General features: G+C 44.0%; 1 protein-coding gene across 1 annotated transcript in view; it reads left to right on the forward strand.

Moving 5' to 3' along the window:
• Positions 1 to 2419: 2419 nt before the first annotated feature.
• LOC121003395 (oocyte zinc finger protein XlCOF22-like) overlaps positions 2420 to 20253 on the forward strand; it is a 95644-nt gene continuing 77810 nt past the window's right edge. Inside the window, exon 1 of the mRNA XM_040435228.1 lies at positions 2420 to 2468. The gene's annotated coding sequence lies outside the window, so the exon portion shown is untranslated. The remainder of the gene's footprint in view (positions 2469 to 20253) is intronic.

The following is a 20253-nucleotide window of genomic DNA, read 5'->3' on the forward strand; positions in this document are numbered from 1 at the left end:
ATAATATTACAGGCTATAGCTACTAGAGAGGGGTCGTTGATCCAGGGAGTTATTCTGATTGCATGATTGGAGTCGGGAAGGAATTTTTTATTCCCCTAAAGTGGAGAAAATTGGCTTCTACCTCACAGGGTTTTTGGCCTTCCTCTGGATCAACTTGCAGGATAACAGGCCGAACTGGATGGACAAATGTCTTTTTTCGGCCTTATGTACTATGTTACTATGCGTTGTGTGAAAAACGCACAATATAATGAAATAAATGAAAATCACCGCTCATGTGCACAGCCCCATTGAAATGAATGGGTCCGGATTCAGTGGGGGTGCAATGCGTTTAGCTCACGCATTGCACCCGCGCAGAAAACTCGCCCGTCTCAAAGAAGCCTTAATGTTATGTACGCCTTCGTATTAACTATTTGAATTACTGTAACTTTCGTACTCCTCATCGGCTAAAAATACTACTCAAACATAGTAAGAGGAGTATTTTTACTCTTCCAGAAAAAATGTAGCACGACCTCTGATTCTGACATAATAGCCCCAGTTACAGGGGGAATAAGCCCCCAGAGAGGCTGTACTGCTTCTCTGCAGGGCTGATCATGGTCTATGGAAGACTCAACAGCTCCTGCAGTGTCCAGGCCACTGCGGTCACGTGACCACCAGGCCAGGAAGCGGTACATTGCTTCCTTGTTGTGTACACAGCGCTCCTTCAGCTCTGTGTATACAGCGATCTAGAAGGCAGGGACACACAGAAATGTTCCCTGCCTTCTCTATGGGGTGCCCTACTGTCACTGACAGCGGGCGCCCAGCACAGCAGCTGCAGGATTAGAGTTCTAAAATTCTCACACAACACAGAACTGATACATGAAAAAAAAACTCATGTACATAGACCCATTGAAATGAATGGGCCAGGATTCAGTGCGGGTGCTATGCGTTCACTTCACGCAATGCACCTGCACGAAAAACTCGCTTATGTGAAAGAGGCCTTACTTCTTTCTTACACCCCTAAGCAGGAGAAGGAGAAAGGTGAAGAAGGTATGTTCAGATCACACATACACACTCTTATCAGAACCTAGGTGTGGAGAGAGACCTCTTCCACTGCTGGGGTCTCCCCTTGCTCTTTTCTTACACCCCTAAGCGGGGGAAAGAGAAGGGGGAGAAAGCACACTAGAGTTGCCCACACACACACACTTCTTTCAGGAGTAGTGTAGAAGGAATTTATGTTTTCAAGTTCGGAGTACAAGGTTCGGGTTATCTAAGAATTCTGTTATGGATTCCGCTACCACGGACCAAAAGTCACAAATTATAGTGTTCTCCATGTTTGCGACTTTCTTAGCTTCTCGACACTTTTCTGAAGTGGCAAAAAAGGGATGGTGCTTCCCACTGCCCCCTGGGTTTACTATAACTTGCATCAGAAACTGGCATAAGTTATATAAGCCTCTAGCTGGTGTAGACTTGAGTTTCTGGTGAACTGAGTGCCAGAGATGCAAATTATTTATTAGATGTCATTTGTTTCTTCATATGTTAGGCGCATCTTACTCCAGCTCAGGGGGGCAAAGACTGGTGTATGGGAACACCAGGCTTGATGAATGTCCTCCACTGTGGGCAAAAAAAAAACGCCTGAACTATATTCACATGTGTAAGGAGCTTAAAGTGCTTGTCTGCTTTTTACTATTGACCTATCCTCAATATATGAGACCGGCGGCAGTCCGACTCCCGTCACCCCTGCTGATCAGCTGTATGAAGAGAAGGCAGCGCTCCTACAAGTGCTTTCTTCTTTGCTCTGTAGAAAAGTGTAATTTTACCTGCTCACTACTACAATTGCTGAGCAGGTAAACAGATCAGAGAAGGCAGCACTTATACCAGCGCTGCCTTCTCTTCAAACAGCTGATCGGTGGGGGTGCCAGGAGTCGGACTCCCGCCGATCTGATATTGATGACCTATCCTGAGGATAGGTCATCAATATCCTAAGACTAGGTCAGCAATATTTTTCTCCCATTAAACCCCTTTAATCCAATGTACCCCTAAAGGCTACAACTGGAAACTGTAACCTCTATCACAAAAATAAGCTCTCAGAATATAAGTAGCACAAAATGAGAAATATCACTCGTCCTGCAAAAAACAAACCATCCTACTACTACAGCACCTCAGAGGGAAAATAAAGAGTTGTAACCCTCGAAATGCAACAATGGAAAGGCGAAAAAGTAGCTGTCCTAAATCTCTACACAGAGCAGCCCTCAAGAGGGGAAGTGCGAGTCTGTCACACACAAGCGACGCACACAGCTCTGCTGCCTGCACGTACACGCTGCAAAACAAAGAACGTGCGCATGGCCCCACCCAGGAGTGATCACGTGACCGTGACGTCATCAAAGGTCCTATGCACACTACTGTGTACCTGACTGACCACATGACTGTGACATCATCAAAGGTCCTTTAGCTGCTAGGATGTAACCGCTGCGGATAAGTTAGTGATCAGGGTATGTGTGATCTGTATTTATTGTTATCATGTACTGGGGTCATTGTGCATAATAATACACGTGTGTGATAGATACTGCGTATATCTGTAGTGCAGCTGTATAGTAGAGGAATGTAAATAATATACTGTATGCAAGTTATGCAACTGTATGTATTATATACTGTGTATATGCATGGTATAGTATGGGCTTGTATATAGTGTAATGCTAGTGTTTTATAAACCTATGTATAATGTAAATATCTGGCTGTAAATATAGCTCTGTAATATATCAGTTCATAGATTTATCACATACATTATTAAATAGCACTAGCAAAATAGTGTGTGTGTGTGTGTGTATATATATATATATATATATATATATACATAGTGCTCCAGACAAAAAAATATATCAAGGAGCCATTGGCTCCTAACCTGAAAAATTTAGGAGCCAAATTATATTTTTAGTCGACAAATTTAAAGGGGTTCTGCGCTTTGTTTTAACTGATGATCTATCCTCACACCCGGGACCCCCGCCGATCAGCTGTTTGAGAAGGCAGCGGCACTCCAGCAGCGCCGCGGCCTTCTCACCGTTTACCTCTGGCCGAGTGACGTCACGACTAGCATCAACTAGCGTGGGCGGGGCTAAGCTCTGTTCCCTTGAATGGAGCTTAGCCCCGCCCACGCTAGTTGATACTAGTCGTGACGTCACTGGGGTTTATAAAACACTAGCAAACAGCTGATCGGTGGGGGTCCCGGGTGTCGAACCCCCGCCGATCAGATGCTGATGATCTATCCAGAGGATAGATCATCAGTTAAAACAAAGTGCAGAACCCCTTTAAAATACATATGATATAGCTGGGATGCTTAGGAGCATGGAGTTTTCTAAGCTACAGCCCACGCAGTTAAAGGGGTTGTGCACTCATTTCCATGACCTGTCAGACTAGGCAGATTCGCGTTGCTAATCCCTAGGTGCTGGGTCCTGGCTCATTTGCTTCCAGGCCTCCGCTTCTTGTCTTGGGTTTCTCCATGAAAACATTTGGCTGCAGTGGCATCAAGACAATCACTGGCCACAGTGTGAGGGCGGATCTTCACCCAGCAGACGTCTGCAGCATATGTCTCCTGGATGAAAGCCTTTTTTTCTTAAAGAGGCAGAGCAGAGGGTCTAGGTGCAAATGGCGACAAGACAACAAAGTCTTGTTGCCATTTTGCAATTCTAAGTCTCATTGGTGACCATTTTGGTCGCCATCTGGAGCTCTATTATATATATATATATTGTGACAGGACCAGGGGGAAAGTGGTGGAAGGAGTCTACATTTCACCTAGGTTCCTGTCCTATACGTTCTAAAAAGCAGCCAGGGAATTGACAGCAAGGAAAACTAGGTTTTCTCTTTGCAAGGGTTTTGTTAAAAACCTGGTTAGAAGGGCCTGGCTGCTTGGAGCAGGGAGAGTTGGGTGGGTCCCTGCTCCAATTAGCCACTCCAGGTATTCAGTGTAACTGTGGCTAATCACCTTGGAACCTGAGTGTGCTATAAAAGGGCAAACAGCTCACTAGCTGATCTCTCTGCTCCTGGGAAGAACCCTTATGTGTGAGTAAAAACAACAGTGTGTTTTGTTGATGGAGCTGGGCACAAGGCTCAGTTTCATGTAGTTAGGGACTACTACCTGTCTAGAAGTAGTGGCCAGACGGCCAGGTATTTCATTTGTTTTGAACTGTTTTGTTTAATTCTTTTTCTGCAAAAGTCAATAAAACTGGCTGAGGCCAGTTGCACCATACTTGCTTGGACTGGACTGTGTTTTATGTGCCTATAGCGCCCGTCTATCCCAGGAGACGGCGGTCCCGTGAGCTAATCCCGCTACATATGGTGGAGGATGCGGGCACAAAAATCCAGCAAGTTTTATGTCCTGGGTTAAGTCTGCTGTTCTGAAAAAAACAAACAGTGCAGATATGGAGGAAGTGCTGAAACAGCTGATCCAGGCTAACATACAGCTCCAAAAGGCGAATGCTAACCAGCAGGAAACCAATCGGTTGTTCATGGAGACTACGCAAGCTGGTTTCAGAGAACAGCAATCGCTTAATAAAAGTCTGGTGGAGCAGATAGCGGTGCTGGCTGAAAGGCCCCATGTCCAGGAGGAATCCATCTCTGTGGGGAGGAGAGTGCAAGCTTCCCTTCAAAAAATGGTAGCAGGGGATGATGTGGAGACCTACCTCACCATTTTTGAAAGAGCCGCTGAAAGAGAGAAACTCCCAGCCGAACAGTGGGTAGACACCCTTGCTCCTTTCCTAAGTGGGGAGCCACAGAAAGCCTACTATGATTTGAGTGAGCAGGATGCCAGACAGTACCCAAAACTGAAAGCAGAAATTCTCGCTCGCTTGGGTGTAACATCTGCGGTCAGAGCCCAGCGAGTGCACAACTGGACTTTCCAATTGGATAAACCAGCGAGGTCGCAAATGTATGATCTTTTTCACCTGGCTAAAAAATGGCTACAGCCAGAGGTATCTACAGCCACTCAGGTGGTGGAAAGAGTGGTCCTGGACCGGTTTGTTTGTGCTCTACCAGTTCGGATACAGCGCTGTGTGGGACAAGCGGACCCCAGGGATGTGGATCAGCTCGTCGCCCTAGTGGAGCGGTATCTGAACACCGAGGAGTATCTCCAAGACCTCTCTCCTACTTGGCCGGCCCCAGGGAGCCAGAAGTCTACTGATCGCGGTAAGACTGTTCCTAATCTAAAGGGGGCGAGGGAGGGCCGTAAAGTAGGAACTGAGACCGACCTATTAGCCAGACCTCTTAAGCCAGTTAGCCCTAGACAGCCTTGGGCGTTCAAAAACATTGTTTGCTGGCGATGTCAAGGACTGGGCCACGTGGCTGCCAACTGTCCTTTGGCTGAGCCTATGGAGTGTGACAGTGGGTGGAGGAGGTCATTGTTTGCGGGACCTGCCTACTCTGCCTTGCCGACCCCAGATATGGAGCGACAAACTTGCAGCTTGGTGATTGAAGGACACTCAGTTCAAGCTCTGTTGGACTCTGGTAGTCTAGTGACTCTTGTGCATGGCAGCCTGGTGGACACTAGGAAGCTGCAAAAGAGACAGATGGGGGTCATCTGCATACATGGGGATACAAAAGAGTACCCCACTGCTATAGTCTCTTTTGAAACCCCGTGCGGGAAAGTAACCCATGAAGTGGGGGTTGTAAACAGTCTGTTGCATACTGTCATTGTGGGGTGTGATTTTCCTCTGTTTTGGAAAATGTGGAATATGCTTGATAAGTGTTTAAGTGGGTCTGCTGTAGATCCCATTCCCCTGGCTGAGACTGAAAATGTGCAAACAGTAGGGGTGACCCAGAGTGAAACCGAGAATTTTCCCTTAGCAGTGCTTGCAGGTGATACTGATGATGTCCCGGAAATTGGTCTCCCTGACTTGCCAGTCTCCAATGATAACTTTGGGACAGCTCAACTCAGGGACCCAACATTAACCCACGCATGGCAAAGTGTGAAAGTAGTCAATGGGGTACCTCAAGATACTGGGATAGAGAAAATATTTCCCCATTTTTCTATAGAGAATGAACTCTTATATAGAGTTGATGAGCAAAATGGGCAGGTTGTGGAGCAACTTGTGGTCCCAAAATCGCATCGCCAAAAGGTGATGGATCTAGCCCATTCACATGTGCTAGGAGGGCACTTGGCCTATGAAAAAACCAAAGACCGGATTTTGCAGAGGTTTTATTGGCCCGGGGTACATAAAGAGATAAAAGAATACTGTGATTCATGCCCAGAGTGTCAATTACACAACCCGGTAGCGACCTTTAGGAGTCCGTTAGTACCACTCCCGATTATTGAAACTCCCTTTGAGAGGATTGCAATGGATTTGGTGGGACCTCTTGTTAAGTCTGCCAGAGGTCACCAATACATTTTGGTTGTCCTTGATTATGCTACCCGCTATCCTGAAGCAATACCTCTAAGGAAAACCTCTGCAAAAGTGATAGCCAAGGAGTTGTTCCAGATGTTTACTAGAGTGGGCATACCTAAAGAAGTACTCACTGACCAGGGGACGCCCTTTATGTCAAAGGTTACAAAAGAGTTGTGTAAACTGTTGAAAATAACTCACTTGCGTACCTCAGTTTATCATCCCCAAACGGATGGATTAGTTGAAAGGTTCAACAAAACCTTAAAAGGGATGCTCAGAAAAGTGGTGGCACAGGATGGGAAAGACTGGGATTGTCTTTTACCATATCTTATGTTTTCTGTACGGGAGGTGCCTCAAGCATCTACCGGATTTTCTCCGTTCGAGCTAGTGTATGGTCGGCACCCTCGGGGTCTTTTGGATATTGCCAAAGAGACCTGGGAGAGTGAGGCTACACCCTACAAAAGTGTGATTGAACACTTGTCCCAAATGCAGGAAAGAATTGGAAAAGTAATGCCCATTGTAAAAGAACACTTGCTGCAGGCCCAGGAGAGTCAGTCCCGGGTTTACAACAGGTCGGCTAAAGTAAGAAACTTCAACCCTGGGGATAGGGTATTAATCCTTGTCCCCACAGTAGAAAGTAAATTTTTGGCCAAATGGCAAGGACCTTATGAAATAGTTGAGAAGGTCGGAGAGGTGAATTACCGGGTTCACCAACCAGGTAGACGTAAGCCCTACCAAATTTATCATGTGAACCTAATCAAACCCTGGAAGGACCGAGAGGTGTTAGCAGCTTACAGCAGTGGGAAAAAGGAATGTAGCTTTGAGATACCAGAGGTAAAAATTGCAGACACTTTGTCAGGATCTCAAACCCAAGAGGCAAAGGAGTTTGTAATAAAAAATAAAGATGTATTTTCTGAGCTACCTGGTCGAACAGATATAATTGAACATGATATTGTAACCGAACCAGGGGTCAGAGTCAACCAAAAGCCTTATAGAATACCTGAGGCTAGACGTAAAGCTGTCTCCCAAGAAGTCCAAACAATGCTTCAGTTAGGGGTTATAGAGGAGTCCCATAGTGACTGGTCTAGTCCTATAGTCTTGGTTCCCAAACCTGATGGCACCATACGTTTCTGTAATGACTTCAGGAAACTGAACACTGTCTCAAAGTTTGATGCTTACCCAATGCCTCGAGTGGATGAGCTGATTGATAGGCTTGGTAATGCTAGGTTCTTTACCACATTAGATCTTACAAAAGGTTACTGGCAAGTACCGTTGACTGAGGGGGCCAAAGAAAAAACTGCTTTTAGTGTCCCTGATGGCCATTTTCAGTATGTAGTCCTTCCCTTTGGTTTGCATGGGGCCCCGGCCACATTTCAGAGGATGATGGACAAAATTTTAAGACCACATCGTAGATACGCAGCTGCCTATTTAGATGATGTGATAATCCATAGCACGGATTGGGAAAGTCATCTACCCAGGGTAGAAGCCGTCCTGAATTCTATTAGGGAAGCAGGGTTAACAGCGAATCCAAAAAATGTGCCATTGGGCAAGAAGAGGCAAAGTACTTGGGCTACATGATTGGGCGAGGAGTTATAAAACCTCAAATAAACAAAGTGGAAGCCATCCAGAGCTGGCCAAGGCCTTTGAACAAAAAACAAGTCAGAGCATTCCTAGGTTTAACTGGTTATTATAGGCGTTTTATTGAAGATTTTGCCAGCATTGCGAGCCCTTTAACAGACCTTACAAAAGGGAAGGATTCAACCATGGTCAAATGGACCACGGAAGCGGAACAGGCCTTTCAGAACCTGAAGCAGGCTCTATGTGCCCACCCAGTGTTAGTCACACCAGATTTTAAAAAGGAGTTCATTGTGCAAACAGATGCCTCGGATGTTGGTATAGGGGCTGTGTTGTCGCAAGTAAGGGCTGGGGAAGAGCATCCTGTAGTATACCTGAGTAAAAAGTTAAATGAACATGAAAAGAAATACTCCATTGTAGAAAAGGAGTGTTTGGCAGTAAAGTGGGCCATAGAAGCTCTCAGGTATTATTTGGTAGGGAGAACATTCAAACTGGTAACTGACCATGCCCCCCTTAAATGGATGTGCCAAAACCGTGAGAAAAACAGGCGAGTGACCCGATGGTTCATGTCTCTTCAAGATTATAGTTTTACAGTTGAACATAGGCCCGGGCGTCAGCTTGGAAACGCAGATGCCCTGTCCAGGATGTACTGTTTAAGGGCACAGAGTGTTCCTACCCCAAGGTCGAAACAGGGGGGGAGGATATGTGACAGGACCAGGGGGAAAGTGGTGGAAGGAGTCTACATTTCACCTAGGTTCCTGTCCTATACGTTCTAAAAAGCAGCCAGGGAATTGACAGCAAGGAAAACTAGGTTTTCTCTTTGCAAGGGTTTTGTTAAAAACCTGGTTAGAAGGGCCTGGCTGCTTGGAGCAGGGAGAGTTGGGTGGGTCCCTGCTCCAATTAGCCACTCCAGGTATTCAGTGTAACTGTGGCTAATCACCTTGGAACCTGAGTGTGCTATAAAAGGGCAAACAGCTCACTAGCTGATCTCTCTGCTCCTGGGAAGAACCCTTATGTGTGAGTAAAAACAACAGTGTGTTTTGTTGATGGAGCTGGGCACAAGGCTCAGTTTCATGTAGTTAGGGACTACTACCTGTCTAGAAGTAGTGGCCAGACGGCCAGGTATTTCATTTGTTTTGAACTGTTTTGTTTAATTCTTTTTCTGCAAAAGTCAATAAAACTGGCTGAGGCCAGTTGCACCATACTTGCTTGGACTGGACTGTGTTTTATGTGCCTATAGCGCCCGTCTATCCCAGGAGACGGCGGTCCCGTGAGCTAATCCCGCTACAATATATATATATATCTTAGTGAGTAGGTGTTAGGGAAACATCCCTTTACCCTATAATTGTTGAAATCCAAATCTAAAAGGGATCTGAGCGCTCAGGAAACTAACACAAACATTGGATGCATGTGGATCAGATTTCTCTTTAATTCAAAGACAAGATCACAATAATATAGGCTTGAAACAGAAATAAAAAACATCTCATGACAAAAATGACATTTGCAGTTAGAAGATATAAATCATAAGACCATATAAGACCATATGTATGTTTCCATTCCCCCCCCACCCCTACACACACACACACACTTCTTGAGGGTCATACTATACTATCTGCTAGAGAGGAAACTGTGGGGTGGGAGTGGGTTCTATCACACACATAAACTGACTTTTTTACCTTGTTTTTAGACATTATTATTATCTGTCTATTTAACCCTGTAAGCTCCATTTAGGACCTGACCTAAATCTTCCATATGCACAAGATGGAGGACATGTTTATAGAAAATGGATTCTCATCCCTCAAAAATCGCCCATTTTGAGATATCTTTAGTTTTGCAGCTGGTGCAGGACAGAAGATTTTCTCAATAGTCTCTATAATCTCTTCTCTTGGTACATCCTTTGATTGTGTACATAAACAGTAGCCTAAGCAATACATATGCTATGAGGATAACTATTGCGACTTGGACAATCGTTTGAAGAATTCCCATGAACCACCCTCCCAAAGTTTTGAACTAGTTGGCAGGGTTAAGGAAGGAAAAGGTGCCTCCCACCATGAGTCTTTGCACTATTTTCCTGTAACCATTTGTCTCTCATGGCTTTCACATTTTCTATTCCAGCTTTTACCTATGGGTTACCTTGGGGATCTATATAATGACAACAAGCAGGTCCTACAACCTGACACATACCTCCTTCCTTTGCTGTCAGTCTAAAACCAAGGTGTGTTGATTGGTGACAATGATTATCTGGTTCTGGACAATGTTAGAGGTGTTCATGAGTCTTAACACTTCCTATATCTGATCATCCAAATAATAAGTTTCCACCACTAGCTTGTCCCACATCTGCATTACCATGGGGTACAAGAACAAGGTACTGAAAATCTTATTGGAGATGCTCATCTCTACTACGTGAGGTTTACCATTTGGTCTGGGTGTATTGTCCTTGGCCCTTCGATACGGAGTATGTTTAGGTATAGCGTTTATATCTATGTCGGAATGGGGTATTATAAAGGTTGCAGGAGTAGGCCGGACAATTGTACATAGACCAGTGACATTTCTGGGCAACCACTTGTATGCCTTATGCCCACAGACTAGGAATATACTTACTGGGACTGCAACCACCGTACTATTAAAAAAACTGAGTTATCAATTTGGCCAGTCGGACAACCTTTGCCAGTTTTGGTCCCTTTTCCTGACCCTCTGAGGAGTTAGAGGTTATTCCAGCAATTAAATCAACTAAGGTATGGTTGTTGCAGGCCAGATTCTTACCCTTTACAGGATCTATACCAACACACTGCACCAGGCTGTTCGGGTTAGAGTCATTGTAGCCAAATTTGTTAGGACTAAAAGACGTACCTTTCGACTGTATTTGCAAACAATAACAGTGTGTCCAACTTGGAAAGCATGACACATTGCACCATAAGTTCTCGTTCCAGGGGGTAGAGCTATAATCAACTGGTGGCCCTGATCTGTTTACCATGAGCCAGGGGGGCTCATCCAATCCTGCAATGGGTAAGGGTGCTTCCCTGTCTCTAGTTTTAGACTTAACCTGCTTCATGCCTGAGAGAAAGATAGTAGAGTTGGCCAGTTCAGTCAACTCAGAAAAATTGATGGGCATGGCGAAATAGGGCATACTGGCTGAACTCACAGGACTGTGAGTACAGATCCAACAGTCCCTCAATTTTTCATTCAGTCCTTTAAACAGCACCTGATGGTGCCGTATGAAAGCATTGTGCCATTCATCATTCAGTGGACGAAACACTGCTGACACGCTCAGGAACAGAGCCACTGTCAGCAGGAGGATCTTCATCCTGTGGTTCCAAGACTTTCTTGCAGGGAGAACTGTGTATCCAGTTGGGTTTTCCTTCAACCTTTACAGCGGTGTGAGTGGTCAACAGTACTTGAAAGGGACCATCGAATCTTGGATCTAGTCCTTTTCTCACATGCCTTTTTATCACCACCCAGGCTCCAGGTTGCAAGCTGTAAGTTCCTTCTGCGGATTTAGGATATGGAAGTAAAGCAAACACTTGTTTAGGAGTATGTTCACACTGTTTTGTGAGGGCCTGGACATACCCACCGAGATTGTCATTGTTCATCTGTAACTTCTGGGGAAAGTACAACCCAAGCCTGGGAGCGCACCCAAACAAAATCTCAAAAGGAGACAGTCCTGTTTTTTGGTTGGGAGTGGTCCTAACAGAATTTAGGGTGAGGGGCAGGCATTCTGGCCAAGGTCTTTGGGTTTCCTGCATGGCTTTCTGGATCTTTAACTTCAATGTGCCGTTGAGGCATTTAACTCGGCCGCTGCTTTGGGGATGGTAAGCTTCTCCCTTGAAATGGGACCCCCTATCTCACTCAATGACTTCAGGAACACCGTACCTGCATATCAGTTTACTGACCAATTTCTTTGCTGTATTTTTTGCATTTGCCTTTGCTTACTGGGAAGGCTTCTGGCCATCCTGAAAAGAGATCAACACACACAAGAACAAACTCATACACACCTACCTTAGGTAGCTGTATATAGTCTATCTGCAATCTCTGAAATGGGTAAAATGGCCTCAGGGTGTGCTTGCTTGGAGTCTTCACCACTTGACCGGGATTATTCAATGAACAAATCATGCACCCTTGTACAAACCGAGCTGCTACTGTGGAAAACCCTGGTGCAATTCAACCAGCATTTACAACACTTGCCATAGCACCTTTAGACAGATGGGTAGGCCCATGGGCCTCCTGTGCCATAGCAGGATACATTGGACAAGGTAAACAAGTCCTTTGCCCAAAGTTCTTTTTCCTCAGAAGGGGCTTGATCAGTCATTTTCTGGAGCATACTTACAGACACGTCTTCAGGCTTCAGGATTTTTACTGGGATGGGGACAGTCTTTACGGACTGTAGTGCAGCTTGTTGGGCCGCTTTGTCAGCTCGATCGTTACCTCTTGTCTCCACCGTTGTGTGCCTGGTATGTGCCTTGACCTTGCTGATAGCAACTTCCTCTGGTAACAACAGAGTTCATAAGTTCTAGTATAGAGTCTTTATTCTTTATAGGCTGGCCTGCAGATGTTAGGAAGTCCCTGGCCCGCCAAATAGGTCCATGCCCAGACCGGGGGCAGACAGTATGCACAGTTTCAAAGTATGAAAGTTATTAACAGCTTCTTCTGTAAGATGAAAGGGATCAGAAGACAAACAGTCATAGAGGGGCTTCATTAACATAGATGTGTGCCGTATCCAGAGACGTTAGTATGAGACAAGACCCAAAAATACTCTCAAGTTCTGTGCTCCTTTGGGCACCTGTATCTTTTCCACTGCCTCTTTTCGTTCGGGGGTGAGGTGCCGGTCACCATGTGACAGGCAGTGTCCAAGAAATATTACCTTTCTTTACAAAACTGCAGTTTATGCCTAGAAGCTTTACACCCATTTTCTTTGAGAAAAATTATGAGTGTTCAGCTTCGTTTCAGCACACAAAAGTAAGTCATCGACATATTGCAATAAGATCACAGTTCCAGGAGGGGACCAGTTGGCTAGGACAGACTGTAGGGCCTGACTGTACATGGTGGGCGAGTTCTAGGCCCCCTTGAGTAAAACAGTCCTTGTATACTGGTTCCCCTTGAAAGTGAAAGCAAAAAGATACTGACAATCTGGATGCAGAGGTACACTGAAAAATGCATTTACCAGGTCAATCACAGTGAAACAGGTAGCTGTGGATGGAACTTGGGACAGCAGAGTGTGCGGATCGGGCACTATTGGGGTTTGTAGAACTGTGACTTTGTTGACCTCTTAAAAATCATGGACCATTCGATATGTGACTGGCTGACCCTTAACGGCCCTCTTCTTCACTGGAAATAGTGGAGTGTTTGCCGGAGACACAGTCTTGATGAGAACACCTGCTCGGAGAAAATCATCTATTTGGCTGGACACTGCTATTTACTGAGCGTGACTCAATGGGTACTGTTTAACTTGCGGGGACTGACACCCGGGTTTTAGAGACACCATCACAGGGGACGCAGGTAATTTGCCTATATCTGTCTTTGAGGTGGCCCAAAGGCTCTCGGGGACCTGGCTGAGCAGACTCTTTTCAGATTCTGTCCAATCATTGGGCAGAGAACTTCTTCTGGGGCTCCAAAGTCTACGTGACTAGTCCCATCTGCATGTAGATGGATACTGGCCCGAGCGCTTGGAGTACATCAGTTCCCAGAATAGGTTCAGGGAGATCATCCTTTACCAAAATTTGAGTGATAACAGTACTGTCTTTGATTTTTAGTTTGACTGGTTCAGACTCGCGGACAAACACGGTTTTCCGAGTGAAACCCATGGCTGGGACGTGGTATGGACTGAGTTGATAGGGTTTTAAAAAGTTCTGGTCAAGAATTGTTTTGGCTGCCCCCGTGTCGACCAGGAATGGTACTGCCTTTTTATTTCCTAGGGATACCGGGATATGTATTTGGGGGCCCACGGACTCTACTTTTACAGGCAGAACCGTCACGGGGGTACCGGTATCCTAATCTGAAGATGGTGGTGATTGTTGACTAAATTGGCCACCATTGTCTCTAGGTCTCCTGGGAGCCCTGCAATCTCTCTTCATGTGACCTGGTTTGCTGCAATTGTAACATTTCAAATCACGTTTGGGTGTAGGACCGGTGCCCTGCCCCATGTATTTAACCGGAGTAGGGTTTTTCTTCATGTCTAGATCTAACCCTTTGGCTGCAGCAATTAACCCCTTAAGGACCCATGACGTAGCTGTATGTCATGGGTCCGATCCCTAAACATGCACGCGCGAGCGGGTGCCTTAGCTGCGGGGTCTCTGATATTTTAAATAGCAGAGACCCGCGGTACATCTTACCTTTCAGATGCCGTGGTCAAATCTTCGCAGACCGGAACCAGAAGTCGCGCGTGTAAGCTGAGGTGTAAGCTAGCTGTTACATCGATCTAATTGACCGAAGCCCCAAGCCGACTTTCGAGTCAATTAGATGTATATATCAATACAGGCCACTAGGTGGCAGCCATGAATTGATATAGTGCAATTGAAGTCTTAAAAGATGGCTATTTAGCCATCACTGAATACTATGGGCAATCAAATGATTGCAGTTATTGTCACCCAAGGTGACTTAAAAAAAGTTTTTACAAATATAAAAAAAAGAAAAAACCTAAAAGTTCAAATCACCCCCCTTTACTTAAAATAAAAATGAAAATACTTAACCAATAAACAAAATAAACATCATGGACATCGGCCCGTGCGAAAATGCCCATACTATTAAAATATAACAATAATAATGGCAAATGGCGTAGCGGGAAAAAAATTAAAACAGCCAATTTGAAATTTTTTTGTCACTTCAACTACCCAATAATTTTTTACTAAAAAGTGATGAAAAAGTCGCACTCATTTAAAATTGGTATCACTGAAAAGAATAGATCGTGCCGCAAAAAATTAGCCCTCACACAGCCCCATACACATAGCTACAAAAAGGTTATAGGGGGCTAGAATATGGTTATGAAAAAAAAACATTTCCTCAAAATTTTTTTTCAGTATTAAAACGCAAGAAAAATTATTCAAGTGTGGTATCGTTGGAACCATACTGACCTGGAGAATGAAGATAACAGGCCAATTTTACCACATAGTGTACAGTGTAAAAAAATAAAAATAAAAACCATTATCAGAATTGCGTTTTTTCCCAATTCTACCCCATTTGGAATTTTTTTCCCGCTCCCTACTACATGGTATGTAACAAAACCTACAAAGACTGCCAGACTGCTTATGATATATTAATACTTTATTGCAAAATTACATAAATTTACAAACATGATTAAAAGAAAGTATGGTGCAGGAGAAAAGAAAAGACGACATCACTGGAGGATAAACACAACAGATACATGTCCATACATCAGTTCATCTATATGATACATTGAAGGATAAAGTGCAAGTGCAAACATGTCATATACAAACAAAGGACATAGAACAATTACCTATACTGTGTCTCCTCCAGGATGGCGCCAACCCCAAAGCGTGTTTCGACGTACCTTCGTCATGGTATGTAACCGTAAATAGTCCTATTAGAAAGTACAACCTGTCCCGCTAAAATAAGCCCTCATAAGGCTATGTGAAGGGAAAAATAAAAAAGTTAGGACTATGGAAAGGCGGGGAGTGAAAAACGAAAACGCAAAAATGGAAAATTCCAGGGTCCTGAAGGGGTTAATTGGGTTAAAGGGGTCACACGCCTATCAGGTTTACAAGCTTTCAGCTTAGCCTGGAGGGTGGGTCGAAGCCCCTCCATGAATGCACATGTCAACAGTTTTTCTCCCATGTTTCCAGCTTGATCCCAACCTATGTCGGTCCAGATAGTCGTTAATCCTGCAGCATAAGTCTCTACAGTCTCCTGAGGACCCTGTACTATGTCTTTGAGACTTCGGGAACTTTCTTCCCCCCTTTTACGTGCCCATTCTCTAAAAACTCAAACCTTGTCTTAATAGAACGTTAAAGGGACACTGACAGGCCCTATAAACATATTTAGTTATTCCTATGCAGTCATAGATCTATTAAAGTGTATTCCAATGATATAAGAGTACCCCCTGTCCGCATTGTAAACCATGTAAAAACAACTTTATATTCATCTGTCAATCACATTTCTTTATGCCCAAGGGGCGTTTTTTCTCATACCTTTGTGCCCAGCCGCGCCTCAACTGTCGATTCCTAGCGCTGCCCAGCTCATTATTATTCACTGCGCTGGGCGGCTCTTACATTCCCCGATCCTGTCACCCGAGAGAAGAGTTTCTTGGCCGGCGTAGGCGCATTAACCATCTGATGACATCAGCGCTCTGAAGCGCTGGATACGAGTGCCTTGGAGGAGAGATCGGACGCAGGCGCATTCAATTACAGGCTTGGGAGGGTGCCGGCGCATGCGCAGATGGTCCGATTGAGGCCGATGCCCATAAGTATCTATCAGGCATGCACGGGAACTGACAGGATCTGGGAATGTAAGAGCCGCCCAGCGCAGTGAATAATAATGAGCTGGGCAGCGCTAGGAATCGACAGTTGAGGCGCGGCTGGGCACAAAGGTATGAGGAAAAACGCCCCTTGGGCATAAAGAAATGTGATTGACAGATGAATATAAAGTTGTTTTTACATGGTTTACAATGCGGACAGGGGGTACTCTTATATCATTGGAATACACTTTAATAGATCTATGACTGCATAGGAATAACTAAATATGTTTATAGGGCCTGTCAGTGTCCCTTTAAGAACAAAATAATAAACCTTTATTGGTAAATTTATCTAAAACTTGGAATCACAAACTCACACTTTAATAGAAGTGAATCAGGCTAGGGTGTAACCCCATTTGCGGGGAGGGGTACTCTATATTGTAATCTTCCTATGTCAAAAATAAATACATTGAAACAGAGGGGCGTACCTCTCAACACCCGTTGATGCTGTCTAGCGCTTTATTAAGGATTAATAAAGTGACAGTGTTGCTGCAATACAGAGATAATTGCTCACTGACGTATATAGCAATTGCTATATTGCCCCTGAGTGCATTAATGAGCAGCACTGCCACTATAGCAAACAAGCAGTTGCCCACTAGTGTGTGGAGCAATTACTAGATTGCCAGAAACGGCCTAATCTATCTAGCTGCAGGTATTGTCCAGGTTAAGTATTTTGTCTCCCTATACACACATGGTAGTTGCAGTGTCTATATAGGATTTCCCATCCCTGCCAGCTAGCCCTCAGTCTAATTTCATCAGTAACAAATTTCATCAGGAGCAGGTGCAGGATTGTTTTGTGAATGTGCAACACTAAGATACTGCACAGAGTGGCATGCAGTTCGGCAGCATACCGGCACTATGACGGCCATACCGGCCGCTCAGATGCCAGCTTCATATAATCATGACTCCGCCCCACGCAGGCGCGGTCTCGGGGAATAACCAATAGGAGAGGGGGGGCATTCACCGCTTATGTCATGTAGCGATGCTGGGGAATGCCTATGTAAATCTATTGGCGTCCCAATCTGTCACTCATGCTGACGTCACTGCATGGTGTTCAACTAAGCGAAGAGTATCATAAACAAAGGTATAGCCATACAAGCGATTTTATTTAGCATGAAACTGTCAGTTTCATGTTATGTCATAATGGGATATAGATGGAATAGTTAGGTGCCACGGACATACATTGGAAATTATCCACAATGGTCCATCAGGTTATATAGATGGAATTACAGATATTATAGGGGGAGGTATATATATATATATATATATATATATATATATACCAGTGGATCTAGTACTTGGACATTCACAGAGATAATGTGCAAACTGTCTACATTCTTTTTCACCTTCAAATAGCCAGACCAATATTCCCCTTAGATTATTGGGGATATGTGTCACATATAGGTGTACTAGTTTAGTGCTCTCATTAAGAGAAACAAAATAAGAGTATTGCAGGTTTGATACCTTTTAATAGCTAACAAAAATAGAAGTAATAATGTTACATAGCGAGCTTTCGAGACATCACCAGTCCCTTCATCAGGCGTACTACAAGACTATATGAAGAAACAGCAATATATATACAATAAGAACAGAGACATGGGGGAATGAATGGACATTTGAAAAATAACAGAACAACATATCAAAGATCTTGAGAATGAGTCCTTAATTATCTTACAAATAAGGGGTGTGAAAGTTTTATGGTCTCTAATTTGATGTTATCTCAGAGACCTGGTGCCCCGACTATGTCTATAGAAGACTCTTTAGATCTTGTAGTGTGTCATAAATCCCAGGGACAAATTCAGTCCAGTATTCAAAGTGTCAAGCAGTGTTATAAATTTGTATTCCCAAATTCTTCTAGCTCTTTGGGATTTGAAGTTACCTTTTAATATGGGAACTTTCATGTGTTCTTCATTGTGTCCTTGGCTACAGAAATGCTTAGCCACAGGAAAGTGTAGCTTCTTCTCTTTAATTGTGTGGCGGTGGGACCTCATCCTTGCATTGAGTTTCTGTCCTGTTTCTCCAACGTAGGGGCCTCCAAAAGGACATTTAGTGCAGAGAATCAGATAAACAACATTAGATGTAGAACATGTGAATGTCCCAGGAATCTTATAGTCCTGTGTGTTAGGGATCCGGATCTCATCTGTTGTCATTATATAGGAACAGGTTTTGTATCTTCTTATATTACAGGGAAGGGTTCCTTTTTCTGTGGTACATGGCCTTGAACTTGATCTGATCAGAATGTTCCTTAGATTTGGAGGTTGTCGGTAAGCTAGTAAGGGGGGATCTGGGAAGATTGTTTTTAGTCGTTCATCCCTACGTAGTACATGACTTAATTTTTTGGCAGTTTTTCTCAGTACCTCTAGTTGTGTGTCGTAGGTCACAACCAGAGGTACACGCTGGTTCTGTTTCTTTTCATTGTATTGAAGAAGTTGACTTCTGGGGATCTTGGTGGCTCTTGTGATCTGATCTTCAATTGAAGCAGGCTGATAGCCCTGGTGTAAAAATGTCCTTTTCAGATATTGTAAATGCTCATCCCTGTCTGATAAGCTGGAACAGATTCGGTTATATCTGATGGCTTGACTATAGATGATGGACTTTTTAATATGTTTGGGGTGGATGCTGTCCCATTTGAGATATGTAGGCCGATCAATAGGTTTTTAATACAGGGATGTCTGTATTGAGCCGTCTTGAAGTTTTATGGTGGTGTCCAGAAAGCTGACTTCTGTGTGTAAATAGTTGAGGGTCAGTTTTATGGTGGGATGGAATTTGTTGAATTGTTCATTAAATTTTATCATTTCATGTTCAGAGTCGGTCCAGATTATTAGGATGTCATCAATGAAATGGAAGTAGGCGACGTTTTTTTTGGGGCAGGAAACCAAAAAGTCATTTTCCAGTTTTACCATGAAGAGATTTTCATATTGCGGTGCCATTTTACTGCCCATGGCGGTCCCAGTGCACTGTAAATATATTTTCTTGTCAAAAGAGAAATAGTTATGGGTGAGGATGAATTTGGTTAGTTGTAGTACAGACTCCGAGACGATCCCATTCGCCTCCAAGTATACTCGGCAAGCAGTTAATCCATCATTGTGCGGGATATTCGAATACAAGAATTCCACATCCATGGTTGCCAAGATTGTGCCTTTAGGGAGGGGACCTATGTTTGACAGTTTGTTCAATATGTCAGTGGTGTCCTGTAGCTAACTTGTTGTGTTCATCGCTAATGGTTTGAGGATGCCCTCTATCCAACCTGAGATTTTTTCAGTGAGTGTTCCCACACCTGAAATGATCGGTCTCCCTGGATTCCCTGCTTTGTGTATTTGGGAAGCATGTAAAATACTATGATCCTGGGATTCTCAGGTACCAAGTCTAAAAGTTGCGTGGATCCTGCAGGAAGACCCTGATGACCTTTTTTAACTCTCTCAAATATTTCTGAGTTGGGTCTCCCTCCAATTTGATATAGTATCGTGTGTCTGTGAGTTGTCGGTGTGCTTCTTCTACATAGTCCAAAGTGTTCAAAAGGACTATAGCGCCACCTTTATCTGCAGGTTTTATGATGATTCCTTTGTTGTTTTTTAAGGTTTGAATCAACCTCCTTTCCTGTATGTTGATGTTGAATGTTTCTTTTATATGTTTGTCCAGTATTGCAGACTGTACTACATTTCTAAAGGAGTCAATGTACTGGTCCAAAATGGTAGTTTTTTGTCCACCAGTGCCACTTGTGTTTGGCTGTTTGAGAATTCTCTCTCCTTTTTGTCATGGAAGAACTCTTTTACCTGCAATACTTTATTTTGTTTCTCTTAATGAGAGCACTAAACTAGTTTTCTATTGGCTAACACGGTACCAGACTTTTTCCTTTTTCTTTTGACATAT

Source organism: Bufo bufo, chromosome 6, assembly GCF_905171765.1.
Source record: "Bufo bufo chromosome 6, aBufBuf1.1, whole genome shotgun sequence".
Lineage (NCBI taxonomy): Eukaryota > Metazoa > Chordata > Amphibia > Anura > Bufonidae > Bufo > Bufo bufo.